Here is a 6,722-nt window from a genome sequence, read left to right as displayed (position 1 = left end):
GTTGTTGAATTTCCACTCTGAAAAAGCACATTAAATTACTGACTATAGAATCATGAACATCAGCATCAAGAAACAAACAGAATAAAAATTGAAACAAATTAACATTATTTTGAAACCTAAATTGGGCTTGAAACGCTGTTACGCAAGTGCCATGTCATGCAACTAAATTCCCTTGATCTGCTACTTCTAAAAATTGTTCTACATTGGTTTGATTCCCCAAAACATTTCTAATTACATAATTACTAATTAGTAATCTTCATTCTCTCTCTCTCTCACTCACACCTCTGATTTTTACGACTACCTGGCTTTACCGTTACCTTTGTCTGTGTTTTCTACCGACTCCCTTTCTACTTTGCTTTGTTACTTTTCTAACTACTAGTGTAAACTATTCTAGTTATTTTCTACGATAAAGTTTCTAATTTGCAATTCTCGCCCTTTAATTACAAATATGCCACAAATTTGGGAATGCTAAAAAAGGTAAATTAACCTAATGAATATTGATTTGGTGGTTCTCTCAATTTGAAACCTGGTAACATCAAATTCATTAATTCAATTATCCCCTGATTTTAACTGGACTCCCCAAATTGTCGAACGAGTAAATTTTGCAATGTTTCTTTTCCCATGAAAACTGCTATCTTTGTGTTGTGTTTGGACCGGACGCGTACCTGGGTAAAAATCACGGGTGTCACCGAGTTCGACCACGATCCCAAATTTGTGTTAATCTGATGGTCGAGATCGGCCACCGACCGCTACCAAAGGGATTAAGATTTTCCAGGTATTGACGGGGGGCAAAGAGATCAAATTCACTCTATTAGCATGGAGGTTGAAAAAATAAGTGGTGGGACCTTGTCGTATTTAAATGTAGAAGCAATTACTGATTTTATTTAGTTTTGTATTAGACACCTACTACATATTTATTTAAATGGAAGTTACAACAATGTTCAGTGAAAAAGGCAAAATGCTACTTGTTGTGAACCAATTCAAATTTTCTCAAGCTCACATTGCAAGAGCGGAAAAATCAGATGGCGTTGTGTAAAAAGAGAGTGCTCTGCAAAAGTGTATACCCAAATGAGTTACAAAACAAATAGTGTTGTATGTGGTGGTGATATAGTTCATAACCATGATGTGGATTCTATGTTAAGTAGACAAATGTTTAGCAACAAATTGTTCAATTGTATTACTAGTCCAGAACCAACAGGTAAAATCCGATCCCCTAGGTAATTAGATAAGTCAGGTAGCGTGGTCCAACCCGTATATGCACTTAACCCCATACCCTTCAGAATACTTAGAAAACACAGGTAACGTGGTCCAACTCCCATACGCCCAAAATCACCAAGGTGACAAATTACAAGTTTCGTTTTATGATGAAAATACTTGGAAGCTATGATTATGAAAATTAGCTTAAATCGTCACTAAGCTTGTGTATAAATAATATTTAAATTGGGCAAGCACAAAACACATTAATTTTTTTCTAATTTGTTTTTCAAAAAAGCCATCGCTAAAATCTTCATTTCGAGAACTTTCTTTTTCTAGCATTAGCTTTTTTTCTTCGGCGCAAATTAGCGCAAATAAGACGGACAATCTTTTTTTAGTAACTTTTTCGGTTTTTTTTTTTTGGTATTTTCAGCCTCGTGACACTCCATATTGCCATGATAAAAACAACAAGTACCTATAATGTCTTGTTGAAAATTGTGTAAACACAACATAAACAGTAAATTTATTGAGAAATTGCAATAGCAGATATCAATCCAGGACGAAACAGTCATCCTGGGAACATCATTATCCTCTCGAGAACATGCCATCATGTCCGGGAACGTTCCCAAAATGAGCATTCACGAAATGACGTTTTCAACTAAACGCTGTTTTTTTTTTCACGGCAGTCATATTCGACGCGGTCTGACATGGTTAGTGTAAAATATTTGAGGTTAATTTTTTAATGTTGTAATCTAAATAGTTATTTTTGTATTAAATGCGCAAAATGATTGTTTTTTGTTGGGGCATGAGAATGAGTTTTTGGTCGAGACCGTCAGGTCGAGACTTCGAACTCGTTCGAATGCGCCAACAAAACAATCATCTTTCGCACGAAACAACGTGAACATTGCCTGCCTACCTATGTACTGTCGCGAGCAATAAATTTTGGTCGTCAATGTCAATTTAAAATTTGGTTAGTCACAAATTTAAAAAAAATCCCTAGCGGATTATGCCCACGTCAACAAAGTGTCAAAAAATGAGAAACAAATGAAAATTAATGTTATGCGACATGATGATAGGTTATTATATTTAGGTACGACCGTTTTACAATGGACCATTTAAATTGCGTCATTTAATGATTGCGAGGGCGATTCGAAACTCCGCACCGATGCAGGTAAAAGGATTAAAGGTGCATGAATCTCCGCACGTTCCAAAAATTTGCCCATTTTGGGTGCACTAAACTCCGCACGAAGGACAGGTAATGTGAAAATTTTCCCCAAGAGAATATTCTTTCACTTCCTTCACCAACAGTAAGTATAAACGCTTTGCAGGTTTTATTTATACACCTCCAGCGGGATTCACTGAAACCAAGCACATGATGGAAAATAAACATGTAATTTTCACACATAATTTGTGTTTTACCTCGTTGACTAGTGATTTCACGTATGGGATACATCTTTTAAAACAAACGGCTCACTTAAAACTAAGGAAGAAGTTTAAAATAGTTCAAAAACGCTTAAAAATCTTAAAATCTTATAATTTTTCCAAAAACCATTCTAAGGATGACCTACCGGGCGCTGCGCCGTTCGTCCAGATTACCTGTGCCCGACCGGTGCGGAGTTTCGTTTTGGGATTATCAACCATAATTTTATGACACCCCGCTGGTTAGGGACCTGTGCGGAGTTTCATGCCGCCCGATTGCGACTATACGTAAGTATTTGTTTAAATCATGATCTTTTTTAATTAAAACAGCATAATTTTTGCCGATTTTTTTCCGTGCTGGATTATTTATCTAAAATTGTTCTTTGGGGTTTTTTTGTTTTTTTTTTTCAACATGACGAGTATAAAATAGTATATTAAGTATAAAGAACGGTAATGACAATGTACGGATCGAAGACAATTGTTTGGAGGAGGAGCTTGCGACGACTCCAATATTGTCTGAGATCCGTACATTGTCATTAACGTTCGTCATGCTTATGAGATTTTTTGCGCGATTGAATATTTATTACAAAACATTCCTAACTAGAATGCAAAGCGATACGACGCCCTTCACATCGTGTTGCCACAATGTCGATTTTTGTATCGCGTTTCTAAGGCAATCTGCAAACAACTACCGCCATTGCAGTTTTTGTGCGCAAATATCGCCAGTTGTGTTGAAAAACAAGCAGTAAAATGAGTGATATTAGTGATTCCGAAAACGAAGTGGATATTGTAGAAGAAACTTTGAATGTGGGGTGCGTCACAAATAAAGAATTTTTGAAACTAACGACCTCAACGTGTAATTAAGAATACAAGGAAAATTTCTGGTATGAAAATTTTGATAATACTAATGTCGCGGCAAGTTCGCTAATATTATTTCATTGCAGCGGCAAGGAATGCCGACCACAAGAGCCGTGTGAGTTTCCAGAAAGTGAGAACATCTTGTCTTCAACTTCTGTCTACATAAATCAAGAATTTTCGAAACCAGCGAACTCAATATGAAATCAAGAAGACAAGGAAAATCCGGCGTATGAACATTTTGACAATTCTAATGTCGCGGCAAGTCTGTTACTAAAATTGTTTCATTGCAGCGGCAAGGTAGGCCGACTACAAGAGCCGTGTGAGTTTCCAGAAAGTGCTAACATCTTGTCTTCAACTTCCGTCTACACAAATGAAGAATTTTCGAAACCAACGATCTCAATTTGTAATCAAGAAGACAAGGAAAATGCGGGGTATGAAAATTTTGACAATGCCAATGTCGCGGCAAGTTTGCTAATGCTATTTCATTGCAGCAGCAAGGAAAGCCGACTACAAGAGCCGTGTGAGTTTCCAGAAAGTGCTAACATCTTGTCTTCAACTTCTGTCTACATAAATGAAGAATTATTTTCGAAACCAACAACCTCAATGTGTACCCAATCAAGAAGACAAGGAAAATGCGGGGTATGAAAATTTTGACAATGCCAAAGTCGCGGCAAGTTTGCTAATGCTATTTCATTGCAGCGCCAAGGAAAGCCGACTACAAGAGCTTTATGATTTTCCAGAAAGTGCCCCCACATCTTGTCTTCAACTTCTGTCTACATAAAAATTATTTTCGTATCCCCCCCGTATTAATTTTTGTATTATATGTTTGTGTTATATTGTGTGAATTTGGAACAGCTATATCTAAAAGATATGCTTGCTTTTGTTGTTTATTTAAAATAATAATGTCTGGTCTGTTATGCTGAATGTGAATGTCAGTTAAAACTGTGCGATCAAAATATAATTTGTAATTGTCATTTTCTAAACAACTTTCTGGTTTATAAATGTAATGTGGTTGTGTATCCTTTAATAAATTGAATTTAACTGCTAAATTCATGTGTATAATTTTTGCGAATATATCATGACGTTTTTTATATTCGCTTTGAGCCAAAACGGTGCAAGAAGAAATGATGTGTTCAATGGTTTCCCCTTCAGTTCCGCAAATCCTTATAATAATCGATTAATTTTGAATAAACTTTACTTACCGTTCTAGAACACCAAAAATTACTTACCATCGAGTTTATCGTTAGCAACGAGTAAACAGAGCTTACCATCTTGGAAACAGACGTGGTAAACAACCAAATAGAGTACAATTGCGCAAAAAATAAACATGTGTTCCTTCAAGTCGTATTGGGATAATTTCATATTCTAGTGTTATAAGTAAGAAACTATATCGAAAACCAAAAACTTAAGGCTGTTGCACAGTAATAAAACTTTTGGGCGAGGTGTAGTTTAAGTTGCAGAAGTATTCAGAATTCTTGGATCGGTCAAACACTGCAGCAGGTACCCTCTCGAGACTCGTCAGTCATAAAATTAGCATTTTACAAGAGCATTAAATCTTCGTATTGTGAACAAATTTGTTGGCAAATTTTAGATTTTCTTATTTCTTGTATTGTAATTTCAATTTGGTTGTAGGTCGTAAAATTTTATTGGATATTATGAGCGATTAACGGGCACAATGGTTGGGTTTGAAAAGGTTGGGTAGCGGCGCGTGCCGTTTGCCGTACAATGCAAATATACCAAATGTACAATACAACCCTGCTTAAAATATTACCTGCTAGTGGTAAACTAGAATTTATAAGCCCCGCAAGATCTTTAACTTAAAGTACCATAAAATTTTACGACCTACAACCAAATTGATAACACAGTAGTGTGGACGTATTTATCTGTGCACTTTAGTGGTTGAATCTCTTACTTGCAGAAAATTCTTTTGAAGAAAATAACGAAAAATGATTAATACAAATGTAAAGGCTATGACTTTGACAGTGTCAAATTTTTCGTATCTCTGCTATCTTTTTAATTGATTTCATATAAATGTTCATCAAGTGAGCTGTGCATTTGTGAAAGCACCTTTAATTTAGTTACATTACAAAAGTCACATTTATGCAGGTCATGTCCAATAAATCTTTACTTGGTAAAAATACAAAGACAAAAACAAATAAGAATTACTTTAATTTAATCACTGAAAAGACGTAACATTGCTTTTGAAATCAGCAATGTTAAAATGGACAAAAACTGAAAAATTAGTCCAATCGGGTTCGCGCAGAGCCAGCAACTTTGAAAGTCAAAGTCACTAGCTTTAGCTTTACTACCAACAGAAAATCAGATTTTCATGGCTTGCTTAGATGCACATTTATATGAAATTGAGTATAGCTAATAAACGTCAAACAACTGACACTATTAATCAAATTTTCAGTGGCGGCTCCTCCGAGGAGGCAACGGAGGCAGTGCCTCCCCAAATAAAATTAAATAAAAAGAAAATAAAAAATATAATACTTAATTAAATACGGTGCGATCAATTAAAAAATAAATCGAGTCGGCGTGTTACCTATGGCAACCCATGCTATAGCATAGGCTTGTAATTTGACTAGCCAATGTTAAAATAATTCTGAATGATTATGATCGGGTTTGCTTTACTTCATTATTTCCAGCATTTCAAAGAAGTGATTTTATGTCGGTTTTACCTCAAATAACTTATGGCAACGTGGCTTTGATTTTTCTTTCTTATTTCCATGGATACAACAAAAATGAAATATTAAATATTTATAGTGTAACAAATAATTATGTACTATTCCGGACACGGAATCTTGGCCAACATTTTTTAGACATTTCTAAAAAAAATTAAGTAAACCAAGCATTACTGTCATTAATAAATGACAATTATTAAAAATCACTTTGAAGTTTTTCTTGTGACATCAAAAAAGCAGGGAAATGGCATTATATTCAATAAGGACAGTTCACACCTATTTGTCAGTTAAATGTCAGTTGTGGCCAAGATTCCGTGTCCGGAATAGTAGGTTCATATCTTCTACAAAAAAGAAGATTGAATATTTTTACCTGATATTTTTACTTAACAACGTACTGGTAAGATGTTCCGCTAATTTTGGGGCACCCGGTATAGTATATTTAAAAAAAATATTATTATGATGTATGTTTGTTCAAGTTTGCCTCCTCAACAACAAAACCCACGTTACCGTTAATTTTTAGTCTTATAACCATTTTGTTGTTATTAATGTTACGTCAGACATCTGTCA

General features: G+C 35.1%; 1 long non-coding RNA gene across 3 annotated transcripts; it reads left to right on the top strand.

Moving 5' to 3' along the window:
* Nucleotides 1-2,881: 2,881 nt before the first annotated feature.
* Nucleotides 2,882-4,791, top strand: LOC138137217 (uncharacterized). 3 transcript variants are annotated; one of them, XR_011161625.1, is made up of 4 exons: nucleotides 2,882-3,698; nucleotides 3,762-3,902; nucleotides 3,963-4,110; nucleotides 4,171-4,791. It is a non-coding gene; the product is annotated as an uncharacterized lncRNA (long non-coding RNA). The 3 variants fall into 3 exon arrangements; XR_011161624.1 differs by having other exon boundaries at nucleotides 2,882-3,902; nucleotides 3,966-4,110; XR_011161623.1 differs by having other exon boundaries at nucleotides 2,882-3,902.
* Nucleotides 4,792-6,722: the final 1,931 nt, after the last annotated feature.

The sequence above is a fragment of the Tenebrio molitor genome, chromosome 8, assembly GCF_963966145.1.
Source record: "Tenebrio molitor chromosome 8, icTenMoli1.1, whole genome shotgun sequence".
Taxonomy (NCBI): domain Eukaryota; kingdom Metazoa; phylum Arthropoda; class Insecta; order Coleoptera; family Tenebrionidae; genus Tenebrio; species Tenebrio molitor.
This window is presented reverse-complemented; position numbering and strand designations above follow the sequence as displayed.